This window comes from Pelobates fuscus, chromosome 5, assembly GCF_036172605.1.
Source record: "Pelobates fuscus isolate aPelFus1 chromosome 5, aPelFus1.pri, whole genome shotgun sequence".
Lineage (NCBI taxonomy): Eukaryota > Metazoa > Chordata > Amphibia > Anura > Pelobatidae > Pelobates > Pelobates fuscus.
This window is the reverse complement of record NC_086321.1, coordinates 147647651-147662312: the sequence shown is the minus strand read 5'-3', so window position 1 is coordinate 147662312 and position 14662 is coordinate 147647651. Positions and strand designations below refer to the sequence as shown.

The 14662-nt window shown below is 42.3% G+C and overlaps 1 protein-coding gene across 1 annotated transcript in view; it reads right to left on the bottom strand.

The window, feature by feature from the left end:
• GNB1L (G protein subunit beta 1 like) overlaps positions 1 to 6770 on the bottom strand; it is a 102679-nt gene extending 95909 nt beyond the window's left edge. The window contains exons 1-2 of the mRNA XM_063454449.1: positions 6701 to 6770; positions 3458 to 3556 (exon numbers count right to left, since the gene is read on the bottom strand). The gene's annotated coding sequence lies outside the window, so the exon portion shown is untranslated. The remainder of the gene's footprint in view (positions 1 to 3457; positions 3557 to 6700) is intronic.
• Between the last annotated feature and the right edge of the window lie 7892 nt (positions 6771 to 14662).

The window sequence follows — 14662 nt, the reverse complement described above, 5'->3', positions numbered from 1 at the left end:
AGTCGGTAAACGGGAACACAATTTAAACAGGTTAACAGTAGATGCTATAAGACAGGTGTGACCTTATCAACATGAGCAGTTATACAGGAACGTACAGGCTGAATGACCTGAGCTAGGGCTGTTCTGTTAGAGCTACATAAAAACCCATCGGCACGAGGCCTAGTGCTGGTGCTGGTTGCCTGGCCTGCAAATTAGGTTACCTTGCTGGTCTGCCTGGGCCCAACGATCTAAACATTTCAATGGTGCTTAATGTGTGACTGATAGGGTGGTGCGTTTTACAAAATACAGTTTAGTGCCTCCTGGTGCCAATCAAGTGTATTTTGATTAATATCAGCATTTAATGAAAGGCAGACGTGTTAAACAGGACAAAGCATAGCAAAGCTCTACCAGAGAGGGTATATGCAAAATGTGAGTTAAGTTATCTGTGTTTGAGTAAGGAGCTTGGTGTGTTACAATAGACAAGCTTATCTCGCACCAGTGGAACGGTTTATGTTAGTAAGGTAGTAGGTGTTACGGCAAACGCTTACAGTACTCAGCCGAGTAGTATGTAGTGAAACTTGGCGTGGCATGTATTGAGCAAGCTATGAAGTGTCAGTATGTTAACAGTAGTGGTGAACATATTAGGCTATACATGTATACAGTCTCGTGGGTCTGGCTAGCGAAACACTATATGAACCTTCCCTCAATAGGGGCTGTATTTTAACGGCAGTCCGCTGAAACAATACTATCAATACAAGTATGCGCTAAAGATTGTCCAGAAAGTCACTAGATCACCCATTTTTACGTTGGACCCAACTCCAGCAGAGTGTGGGTCACAGATAATGCCAGGGGAGTGGAGAGGTGAGAGTATCGGCAAAGTGTAAGGCCCCCCAGGCGTATACTTCACCGCTCTTCAGCTGGAACATGCTCGCGGTTCGTTCGCAGGGCATGTCTGCCGCAGGTCTCGGCGTCGAGTGCTTCAACCGATACCCAGTGCTGGAATGTCCCGGGATTCAGCTGCAGTAGCCCCGTCACTGGGCATCTCCTGAAGCAGCGGTTGTGGGTGTTGTGGTGTGGGGGAGGTTTGCGTGCGGTAGGGGGTTGCTCCCCAGCTCCAGGTCTCGTGCAGGGTCGACACCCTGTGGCCACAGACTCGGGTCCTGCTCGGGGCCGGGTCTCTCCCATTCTGGGCGCAGCGAAGGGTCCTGATGGTCTTCCGCCGCCGCCGGCGGGTAACCCTCCTGCGAGGTGGCTTGTGTCTTGGAGGTAGTCTCCTGTTGACCCCTTGCCTGGAAGGGCGCTCAGCCCGCTGGTGTGGGGCTGCCTTGCCCGGGATCTGCCCTTCTTGCCACATGCTCTCCTCCGGTTCCATCACCTTGCAATTAGTGATAAGATGTTGGGCTTGTCTCTGCTCCAGTCGTGCCCAGAAGCTACGGAACAGAAGGTCTAAGCGCTCGTGTAGGGGCTGGGTGTGGTCAGGCTCAGCAGCGTGGTCTGCAGGCGCCATGTTGCTAGGCCCCGTGTTGCCCTCATGCATTCTGCCTTCAGCCTCCGATAGTCCACATGTCGTGCTTAAGCGGACCGGGATAACCCCCACTGGTCCATTGGGGGGGGGGACAGGGGTTCCGTGTAGAGTCCACATAGGGTCGTGGCGGCGGGAGAGCGGCCGTCTCTCCCATGTCGCCCTCGCCTCGTGGTTTCAGGCAGTTAGCGGATCGCACGGTTCGGGACCCCGTCATGCTTGGTGTCTGCGGGTTCGTCTCGGGCTTCCCCGGCGGTATGTGGCCGCCAGGGACCTTCAATCTGTCTTGGGTCAGGCTAATATGGTCAGTATTGTCGCTTTGCTCGGGAGCCTCTGCAACCTGCGACCGCTCCGTTCAGTAGTCAGGCCCCGCCCCCCAACTCCTCTGATTTTTAAGTTGTTCTGACGCCGCTTATCTTCTTGGGCGTTGAGTTTGCGTTCCGTGAGGAGATTTTGCTGTTTAAGCTCCGAGACCGCCTGCTGCAGCTCTTTGATTTGGTCTGCCTGGACATTGGACGAGCTTTCAACTACTCCCAGTCTGCTTGACAGACCGCGCAGGTCGTCCCGAATTGTGGCCACCTCCGTAAAGATCTTTTGGTGGTGGTCCGCCATTAGTTTGCTGATTGCCTCCATCGTGACCGGCGTGGACGTCGCTGTGGGTGGTAGGGGTACCTGTCGTGCCGGCGATCGCCTTTGTGGTACCAGTAGGTACTCCCCCTCCGTTTCGTCCGACATCCCGACGTCGAAGTCGGAACAGCCGCCGTGCAGTGACGCCATGTTGGGGCCTTGTGCGCTCAGGGCCTGCTTCCACATCTCCCCGATGTTCATGCCCGGTCGGGGTATGTCGGGCTTTTGCTTTTTGGATTTGCGACCCATGGGGTACGGGTGAGGTGTGTGTTCCCTCCGGTGTATGTTTGGGGTGGGGTATCCCCCTTTTCGTGGGTGCTTTTTGCTAGTTTTCTCTAGTTTTAGTTTTATCTACTTAGTTATGTATTTTTTCAAGAAGTAATACTTCTTTTCTGCAGTGACTGTCGTTATTGAAAAAGTCCCTGAATCTTGTTATAAAGCTAAATCTATCTTGCACTGATCTCTGAATGTAAATAAAGACATTCTAGTCTATACAGTTTCTGCTACTCTTAAAAAGGGAATACAAACACACAAGCATATACTATAAGAGAGCGCACAAACAGTATAAAATAGTCGACAGTATAAAAAAAGCCGCTAAATTACTACACGTTCCTGACTGACCCACTTGTTTTGTTTAATCTCAATACAGTAGCGTAGAATACGTAGATACTTTAATAACATAAATAATCAAAACTAACTAGCAGGGTGCAAGTAAAAAATGCTAACCTAACAATGTTAGTTTCATAATAGAATTGTAGATGTTTCAATATTTTCTTTGTAATATATTAAAACACCATGAAAAGAAAAATGTTAATAAAGGAGAACAACATGAAACATGTTTCCCATCAGAACTATTCATTTAGGACAAAATGACCCAAATTGTTTCTTAGAGAGGGGGAAATTAGGATTCTGATGTGAGAAGTTATCAAACAAAGAATTTACTACTTGTGAAGGAATTAAAATGGAAAAATCCTCTTCTGTAACTCAACCTGTGTATCAGAGACCATGATAATGGGGGAAAGAGAATTCATTTAACAACACAGAGTCAAAAGCTGCTTCTCATAACTCCATCCCAAAACCTGCATATTGTCAGGATATTTTCCCCTTTGAAGACATAGCCACTGATTGAGGCTTCTACTCTCTGGGAAACAGATAAGACAAGACTAGTAATCTGACTCTAAGCCAGTGGATAAAGGCAGTTTGTTTCCTCTTAGCCTATCTGTCAACACCTCTTCAGTAATTAGTCCTAATTATTACAAAGGCCTAGCCTCCTATTCGCATTATTAAATCAGAAATAGTATCATAGGCCAGGTATCTTTCAACACTTACCCAGGCTGGCGACCTTCGATTTCATTGAATCTTCTATCAGTATCCGACTTTGGAAGAGACGGGGCAGTAATTTTAGTGTCGGCTTCAAAGATGCAGATCCTAAGGTGGAATTCCAGTGAGAAATTGAAAAAGCAAAAGCATCACGTAACCAGGCAGCAATGCAAGTTCTCAGCATTGTTCTATTATTATTATTTTTTTTACGATAAAATATACTCATAATGCATGAGCTTATTACTGAGAAACAATACCTGCAGCACCGGCGTTTTCTCCGACAGTAAAGGGTTGCTTATGTATTAATTAAACAAAAAATACTGTCTTATAATGGATACGTATTTGGAGAATTAATAATATTTAAAAAAATATATATATATACAAAAAAGTAAGAACAAACTCCTCACGGGTATTACCCTCAAAGTTCGGAATAGCCTAAAATAAGGGACAAAAGCAAATTTGTAAGAGTCACAATTTATTGTAATTATTAAGGTTACACACATTACGTCATGTTTTAGCATATTTAGAAGGGTCATATATACTTAGAGTTTAAGAACTTAAAACAGTGGATTAACACACTAAAACACATTATTACCTTTAAATTAAGCAGCGCAGAAAACATAAATTATTCCCTTTCTTAAAAATACATCCAGCTTCTAAATAACAGTATGACACATGCTGTGATACTTTGTGGACATGCTGATGCACAACATAATCTTAATAGGATGCCACAAACCACTAAAGCTTGCTGATGTGCATTATGGATTAACTGCATGCTGCCCATGTCCAATTTCATTGCAAAGCTGATATCAGTATCTGATAGATCAATTTCATAGGACAGTAAGGGGAGACTCATCACGGACAGTCTTGCCAGAGCAACGCAGCAGAACTCTCCACTGGATGCTGCATATAATATATTAAAGGAACACTCCAAAACTTAAAACCATATATCAGTTTTAATATTTGAGTGTTCCTTTAACCCCTTGAGGACCAAACTTCTGGAATAAAAGGGAATCATGACATGTCACACATGTCATGTGTCCTTAAGGGGTTAAGCTTTAGATATCGAATAGTAATTAAGTGAATCCCTATTAATCTGCAAAATAAACAAATTATCAAAACTCTTCTTTTACAGCATTAGAAAAAAGTTTCGTTTTTTTTGCTCAATAGCTTAGGTTTACCATCTTCCTGTGCGCCATTGCACATTACATAAACCCTAATAACGTAAAAGAACACTCCATACCCATAAAGCGGGAAGGGGTATCCCATTATAATGACAAATTAAAAAAAATTATTTTTTTATATATAATCAATGAAACACTCCCCACCTCCACCCTGGCTGTCAGACTACCAAGAAGGTCTGCTTCCCTACATCCACTAGCTCCCGAGTTAAAGGAAGTAGCAGACCCACTCTACTTGAGTGTGCCTGCCTCCCCCCCGCATACCTAATTGTCAGACTTCAGGTCAGAATGTTGTGAGGGCTTCTTAATGAGAAGTCCCTGATTGGATATTTCCCCATGAAGAGACTGTTAATCTTTTCCCAAAAGGAAAACAGAGGGAATTGCAGAGGCTGCAGTTCATAAGAAGTGCATGCATGTATTCATTGGGGGTATATCTACTAAAGAGTGAATTCTACTATTTTGTCAAGTTTGGGCAGTGGGGTATTCCTTTAACCATTTCGCTTACAGAACCCATGAGTCCTAACCCTAACCTAAATATAAACTGTGTTTTTCATTACACTTAAAACAACAACATATAAAAAGTTACATCCAAAGATGTTTGCATTTGTGTGCCAGGGGCTAATGTCTTAAGCATAGCTCGACAAATCCCAGTTGGACAGTTGATTAAGTAAGTTGTTGTTTGCTTAGCACTTAATTATTGATGTTTTATGTGTATTTCAAATGTATCACCGTTTTGTAATTGTTTACCCAATTGTTTTTTTTTTTATTCTGTTTAACCCCTTAAGGACACATGACGTGTGTGACACGTCATGATTCCCTTTTATTCCAGAAGTTTGGTCCTTAAGGGGTTAATTGTATGTTTTACATAATATGTGGATTCACACTGTGGTGTCGGCTTGAAAAAGATCTCAGTGGAGATTGAAATGTTGCTTTATTTTTCTGTGGTTCCTCACCTCGCTGGCTCAGAGTGTGCGATGAAATTGTCCAATCAAATGCAACTCCAACTACCCTTAACCCTGCAGCTGTAATTATTGCAGTTTTCATAAACTGCAATAATTACATTGCATGGTTAACTCCTCCTCTAGTGGCTGTCTACTAGAGGGCACTTCCTGGTATCTAGCACAGGTTTTCTGTGCTAGAGCGTCGCTGGACGTCCTCACGCTATGTGAGGACCTCCAGCGTCGCTCAATTCCCCATAGGAAAGCATTGTTAATGCTTTCCTATGGAGAGGTTTAATGCGCGAGCACGGCATTGCCACACATGCGCATTAGGTCTCCCCAGCCGGCAGCCGCACAATCGGTCTCCCCTGCCGGATGACGTCGGCGGGGGAGGAGCATGGGCGGACCCAAAACCACCGCCGAGGGACATCGGCGGGGGACTCAGGTAAGTCACTGATGGGGTTTTCACCCTTTCAGCAACATGGGATGGGTGGTGGGAGGGAGAAGGTACCTGCAGTGCCAGGAAGACGATTTGTTTAACAGTAGCTAATCTGAAGTAAAATTCTCCAGCTCTGTTATTGTCACAGCATGGCTATTTTACCCTCAGTTTTGCCATTTGGAATGTAAATTACTACAATTTAAAGTTTAGTTTCTGTAAATTACCCTTGTGTCCATAACTATATCACTAAAGCACTTTGCCTACTTGCACCAGTCTGGCCACAATGCTATGAGTGCTGGGCTATTTCTCAGTACTATTAAGTCTCTAAGTGTATATTGACTGTTATATAAATACAGTAAACTATTCATCATTGGCTACTGCACGTACATTAGAATGGATTTTTTGTATTTATTTTTTAAAGCATAGGGTACAGCACACAGAAGTTGCTTTGCATACTACAGATTATCCCATCTATGTAATGAATTATAACAGTTAATGGGATACCAGCAGGGCACTATATTATGGGACTAAAATAAAATGCCAGCTAACAGGATGTGGATGTCTTCCAGTCTAAAAAGTCCCTTCACACGGCATTACACACAGTGGCCCGTATTGAGCTCGGCATGTAGTGCAGGTACCACGATAAACATGGCGCACTGACCATGCACTCAGCTTAGCTGCTCTATGTACATACCACACTTCCGGAGTCTTCTTCCGACGTCAGTCAAGGCTCCACCCACGTTAGCTGTAACGTCATAACATCGCGCCCCCAGAACGCCCCCTATGCTGCATGTCCTTTGCATGTCCTGGTCGCTGGGAAACGCATTGCGCATGCGCAGTCACTGACGAGCTAGCTAGGCTGTGATGGCTGGGTTTCTAATTTGTATGGAAGGAAAATATAGGATCTGCCAAGCTTTACAGACCCATACTGTACTGAGCAATATAAACAATGTCCATGATTGGAGCAGTGTTAGGAAGCAGCAAAGCATTAGGGATTTTATACACCTGAAGGGTCTTGTTTTCTACCAGGTTGAATTCTCTAAAATAAACAAAATTGTAGCTTAAAGGATCACTATAGTGTCAGGAAAACAAACCCATTTCCGGGCACTATATCATCCTTAGAACATCCCCCTCCCTTGGCACTGAAGGGGTTAAAACCCCTTCAGCTACTTAACAGTACTGGGCTCCCTTGGCGCTGGTGACCTCTCCTCCCCCGCCGACGTCAGCTCCTGAGTTGAGCGGAATGTGCATGCGCGGCAAAAGCCGCGCGCGCATTCAAACAGTCCATAGGAAAGCATTTCTTAATGCTTTCCTATGGACGTTCTGCACGCTGGATGCGAATTTCGCATCCAGCATCACAGAAGAGCATCAAGTGGCTGTCAGGAAGACAGCCACTAGAGGTTGGATTAACCCTGCAATGTTAACATTTACATCTGAAGGGTTAAAACCTGGGGGACCTGGCACCCAGACCACTTCATTGAGCTGAGGTGGTCTGGGTGACTATAGTGTCCCTTTAACAAAAAACTTGTGTAAAACCTGCACTAAGTTTGAGAATATGTGCAGGGAGTGCTTGTGTCCACATGTGAAACATTAAGGCTGTTTCAACCCAGAGATTACTGCAGGGAAACACGTTACCACAGCCAGCAGCCATTTCTGATGAAGTTTAAAGGGACACTATAGTCGCCCAGACTGATTCTTCTCACTGAAGTAGCCTGGGTGCAGTGGTCTTGTCCTTTTAATGCTACAAGGTAAAACATAGCAGTTTTTTTAAAAGCTGTAATGTTTACATTCCAGGGTTAAATCCATCTTAACCCCTTAGCGACCGAGGACGGTTCAGGACTGTCATCGGCATTTTAGCGTTGCCGACCGGTGACGGTCCTGAACCGTCCTAATGGTCTTATGTACTTACCCGATCGCCGTCGTTCCCCCGGCGGCGATCGGCGGTGCTCCCGGTGTGGGGAGACTGCTTGCAGCCCAGACAGTCTCCCCATGGCGGATTAGGACCCCTGGGGCCAGGTGATCGCTCAACACAGCGATCACATGGTCACAATAGGTGTCCATGTGTCTGCCTGCAGCGGGACTGTCTGTGCTGACAGGCAGTCTCCCTGCATGTGTAAAATCATTTAAAAAAATTAAGTTAAAGTTAATAAAATAATAATAATTTTATAGACATATATTATATGTATATAATATATGTCTATATATCATATATATAATGTCATGCTAAGTGTATTTTTATATTAATATGTACATATATTAATATAAAAATACACTTATTAAATTACACACGTATATATAATATATATATAATAACTATATATATTGTATATATATATATTATAAAATACAAATAATAAGTAAATGAAATTAAATAAAAAATAAATAAAAATAATATATTTTTAAAACAAATTACATATCTATATGAAATTTTATTTTAACTGTATTTTGATATTAAAATATATATATTTATATCAAAATACACTTAGAATGAAATTGTATATATATCTATGTATATATAAATAAATAAAAATAATACGAAATATACATATGTCCATATACAAAATTACATAAATAATTATATAAATATACACGTAGACTTCAAATATATAAATATGCATATATATTTAAATTCTACGTGCGTATTTATGTAATATTTTTACATAATTAAGTAATTTTATTAATTGCAATTTGAGGGACCTGCCTGCCAACCCAGGCCGAAATTCCAGAGAATTTAATTTGTTAGCACTGTATTTTACCCTGTAACTTTCTATGACACCCTAAAACCTGTACATGGGGGGTACCGTTTTACTCAGGAGACTTCACTGAACACAAATATTAGTGATTCAAAACAGTAAAACATATCACAGCGATGATATTGTCAGTGAAAGTGATTTTTTTTTTAATTTTTCACACACAAACAGTACTTTTACTGATGATATAATTGTTGTGATACGTTTTCCTGTTTTGAAACACTAATATTTGTGTTCAGCAAAGTCTCCCGAGTATAACAGTACCCCCCATGTACAGATTTTATAGCATTTTTGAAAGTTACTGGGTCAAATATATGGGTCAAATATTTCTACATTGAAAATGGCCAGGTTGGTTACGTTGCCTTTGAGAGCATATGGTAGCCCAGGAATGAGAATTACCCCCATTATGGCATACCATTTGCAAAAGAAAACAACCCAATATATTGCAAATGGGGTATGTCCAGTCTTTTTTAGTAGCCACTTAGTCACAAACACTGGCCAAAATTAGCGTTCAATATAGTTTTTTACTTTTTTCACACACAAACAAATATGAAGGCTAACTTTGGCCAGTGTTTGCGACTAGGTGGCTACTAAAAAAGACTGGACATACCCTATATTGAATACCCTGGGTTGTCTACTTTAAAAAAAATATGTACATGTGGGGTGTTATTCAGAGATTTTTGACAGATAATAGTGTTACAATTTCACTATTTTTTTTTTTTGTCAATCTTTGTTTTTATTGAGGCATAGATTAAGACAGTACAGAATGCAAATCAGGGGGTTAGAGCATATAAACATATGGTATACAAGTCATATTCAGTGCGTAAACTCCTGCTTGAGTCAGCCTCTTTTTATATTTTAAGGTAACAGTACAGGTTAACTACTAGCCAACAGTGATGCGTCCGACTAATTGTAAGGGATTTATAGGCTATTCAGGCATCACTCTGTTTTTAAACTGATGTAGAATTATTAAAAAAATCTTTATTGAACTTGTATTGAATTATTGTACTAACTCCATTTTAACCTCACATTGTGACAGACCCTCCATTTTGTCCTCATTACCTGACAGATCCTCCATTTTGATCCATTTCAAACTACATTACATGACAGAGTTTCCCAGCACATTTAATACAATGAACAGAGACTGTATTTTCTATAAAGACATAGCTGACTGCGGAATTATTGAATCTCCTGTAACATGCAACAAAGTATAACCAAGGCCAGAGTCAAGGCCATGAGAACACTGTACTAATGAAATGTTCTATTCATAAGAGAACCTTGCACCTGACCAAAAGATTGACATCACTGACTGTGTAAAATGACGCTCAAGCCCCCCTTTCCACCGAGTAAACCTCATGCTGGGAAAGATGGCGCTTGAGCCTTCTGTCCACACCCGTGTCCAGAACAATACCACCTCCCGGTGGGAGGACACCTAGCTAGTCACTCAAATCCCTGAGCCAATTAATAATATTGATAGGTGGACACTAACCCAGACACTTAACATTTAATCCAATTAATGATGTTTATTTGTTATTATCTGATATTCAATGATGATGTCATTTTGCCTTTAAAAGGGTCTGCATACTCGTTTTCTAACCAGATGCCATTAAATTTTCTGAAGTGCTTTTAACCTGAACTCCATGTGTCAGTGTGAACTTACTTCTGCGTATACGCAATTTAATCATCTCAGATTTGGACAGGAACAGATAGACATTTAAACATATTTGTTTATTTCTAAATTAATCTACATCAAAACTATGCGTTATATTACAGGCTTTAAACATACATTTCTAGTAGCGCAAACACATATAAGGTTAGCAAGTTAGATAAGCATTTATGATTATTCTAGTGCGACGTTCATGGTAATTGTTATAGGCTAATACTAGCTTTCTTGCAACAGTTAGTAACGCGGGTTCAATTTAAGTTTTGCTCAGGAAAGACATGGTTGGTTACAAGCTGGAGTTCAAGTGTATGGGGGATAGCCCCCTTTAAATGCTAGGGTCTGACTAGGGACACACAGAAGCGTCTAAACAACTGCCATTATGAGGGTTGCCAAGGGCTTAGAGAGCAGACCGGACTACTTCATGGTAAAAGAGAAGGGTATAGCCAAAGTGTGGAGAGGGTCATTAAGTATGAGTCCATGGGTCAAGTGACTGGGTCACTAAGAGTCAATGTCCGCCCGGGTATTAGGCAGTACTCAGCTGTGGGGGTACTTTTCTCTCCCGCCGGCAGTTCGTGTAGGGTGATCGGTCTCGTGTGCCGGCCCAGTGTTCGGGTCTCTGCTTCATCCAATGCCCGTGATAGGATGCGTGGCGGTCGGAGCGTGGGTGATCTGGAGAGTGCAGGGTAGTCGTAAGAAAGGAGGGACCTCTTGCCAGCCCCAAGCTTCTTGGTGGGTCGGCTTGGGGCGTGTCACAGGCTCAGGTATGCAATTGAGCCGGGCCTTTCCCTAAACGGGCGCTGCGGATAGCCCCGGTGTTTCGCCGCCGCCAGTGGCGGGCGGGCTTCCGGCGAGGTGGCTGAAGCTTTAGAGGGTGCCCACTAGTGACCTGCGGCTCGGGTGGGCGGACAGCGGTTGTTGCGGGCGTAAGGGTACAGGCTTTACCCGGGGTCGGTCCGCTCCGTCTCCTCTTCGCCATCCCCTCTGTCTGCACTCCATGGACGAGGGAGGTCTTGGCGAGGCGTTTTTCCAGCCGGTCCCAGAACTTCTGAAAGATCAGGTCCAGGCTGGTAAGTTGGGGTTGTGTAGGTGGAGGCCTTGGTATTTCGTCCGCCAGGTTGTTGGGCTCAGTACTGACAGGGCCCCAACCAGGGTGGGCAGTCGTAGGCCTTGTGGCTGTGTGTGTCAGATTGGTGGGGACCGGGATAACCCCCGCCGGTCCATAGGGGGGGGGGGCGGTGGCTCAAGCCTTGTCTCCTATTGCGGTGGGACGGCGGGAGAGCGTCCTTCTCCCCCGCCTCCGCCACGTGTGTAGGCCTCAATGGCTGTGCGAGCGGGAACAGTGCGCTGAGCCTCGAGAGTGGTGTCATTGTGCAGGTCTCGGTGACCTAAGTCATTTGGGAGCCAAGAGAAATCGGGTCACAGGTTCTGCTCCGCGGGAATCGGTTCTTGGTGCGGTAGAGTGCAGGAGCAACAGAGACCTGCGACCGTCCCGCTCTGCAGTCAGGACTCGCCCCCAATTTCACTATTGATAAATTTGAAAAAATTTATGTTTTGAAACCGCAATATCCTACTTGTACGTATAGCCCTATAACTTGCAAGAAAGCATGCAAACACTGGGTATTTTAAAACTCAGGACAAAATTCTCAATCTAATTAGCAGTTTTTTTTATTAGCTTTTGTAGATGAGTAAAAGATTTTTCAAGTTAAAGTCAAAAAACATGTATTTTTTTTTTTAAATTAAATTACATGAGATTATATAAATAATGGTATGTAAAGAAAACCTTTTTTTGTCCTGAAAAAAACAATATATAATTTGTATAGGAACAGTAAATGAGAGAGCGGAAAATTACAGCTAAACACAAACACCACAAAAGTGTAAAAAGAGGCCTGGTCGCAAATGTACAACATCGCAAAAACAATCCAGTCCTTAAGGGCTTAAGCCACTAGAGGGGCTTCTGCTGCAAAGGCCAATACAAAACTCAGCCACGTGGAAGCCCATTGGAAAGCAATGATTTCCTACAGGGAAACTCGGAAGCATGAACATATCCAAGAAATAATTATTTAATTATTATTAATTATAATATGCTTTATTATCACACTGAAAAGCTTGGCAATTATAAATTCTGTTGTTCTCTCAAAGCTTTGTTTTTCCCCCCAGTTTCCTCTATATTCTGTCCTCACATGTCCAAGTCAGTGGAAACACAATGTGTTTAGTAACTATGGTAAGAGTGAAAATCATAGCATAAAGTGCTCTATCTCCAAAATGGCCATCTCTAGGTCTAAAAATGCCTTTTGTGAAATTCCATTAATCCCTACATTTAACATATTGGCCTCGATTTAATAAGCTTTCCAAAGATTTAATACTATAAGAAAAACTTTCCAAATGATTTATCTGCAGAAATCAGTGGAGATTGCTACTTGGATGTATGATCTGCCCCTTAAGGTTTAGCTTCTCTACGTTGTGCAGGTCTTTAAAAAATATATATTTCTCTCAGAACCAGGCATTATTTTCTCTCGCTCTCTCTCTCTCTTCATTAAATTTTTTTAGAAGATCTATGCCTTCCTATTTTTTTTTATTGTATTTTTGTACTGTTATTGTGTTAATTCCTTTTAATTTGCCTATTTTCATCAAGTGGCAGAATATCATACAGTGTAATATACAAAAGGCAGAGAAAGTGGGATAGGGGATCCACCCACAAAAGACAGGTGGAGACTCCAACCCACTATGTAATACCTCCTCAAGTAAAGTGTCACAAATAATTGGGTAATTCAACCTTTATTGAAAAAATAAATAAATAATAATAATAATAATAATGATAATTAGTTACAGATACCGACACCAATAAAAATCTGGGTAAAGTAGACCTTAGAGCTGTTAAACTGTAACTATGAATCGGTAGGGCTGGTGAATAGGATAATATAAATTTAATCAATGGAGTCACTATAAAGAGTTACAGTAAAAACGCAACAAAGTGGTCTAGGCTAAAGGAAAAAAGTATCTAGCAATGGATACAAAAGTAGCAGTGCTGAGACAGATATACAGAGGAGTCTCTAAAGGGTAAACCACAATGAAAGAGACAAGTCCAATATCCAAATCAGTAAAACAAAGAGACAGGTTGAGCTAGTAGGGGTTTAAGACCCAAAAAGATAGAAGGTACAAAGCCTAATAAAGCCTGATCTTCCCTAAGCTAACTGTCTAAGTCCACAAAGCTAGCTGCTGCTTCAAGGCAGCCTAACAAAAAATCCTAAGTCTTATAGTGGCAGGCGCATAAATATCGCCCTGAAAACCCAGATAGAAAAGAGAGAAAGAAAGTTAGTTGGAGTTCATAGCGTCGGCTAATGACAGGTTCAAAGGAAAGTAGATATTGAGAATAAAAAGTAATAGCATCGGCTATAGGGAGCTCGACGCGCGTTTTGCCGTGTTCCAAACGTCTTTATCAAGAGCTAACTGGCAAGTGACACAGAGAGCGCTTATAAATGAGTAAATACCCACCCCTTAGAGGAAAACCTCCAATCGGACGTTTTCAAATGACCGGGAATGACATGGTGCTAATCAAGGCGTCCGGACCCATCAGGGACGATGGGCGTGGTTTCACTAAACCACTTGTACGGGTCCCAGAGAGGAGGGAGATACGGAGGGACAGGTCAAAAGAGTCAAAAACGATCGCGAAAAGATCGCGAATCAATGGTATTTGCTTCTAAAAGAACCAAGCTGAAAAAATGTAGCACAGGGCAATTTGGAAGTATATGTAAATAAAACTACATCCTAGTATAGTAAGTCACACTTAGCCCTTGGCCAAATTTTACATGATTCAATAATGATTGTTAACAGGTAGCAAGTAATCATATGTGTAAATAAAGTCATTCTACAGCAGAAAATTGTAATGGTTCACATAAAATTAGGAGCATAAATTAAAAATGACTACTAAGTGGACCTTGAGTTCAGATGCCAGAATAAAGGGAATATAAACAACCATAAATAGTGTACTATCAAATCACAAAAGTAGATTAAATATAGAGGCCGGAAAAGTACTTGTTGTTACAAAAAGATTGACTTAAAATGAAATAGATTTCAAGTTAAATTAAAGTGAGTAAAGGTGAGTAAAGCAGGGGGCGTGGCCAAGCGATTGAACTGAATGGACGCATGGTCTCAGAGCTCCGGGACACGGCTAGAAATTTTGACATCCTACCGAAGCAAAACCCGACCGAGATAACCGATGAGGCAGGGGTGAGACCCGAATCAC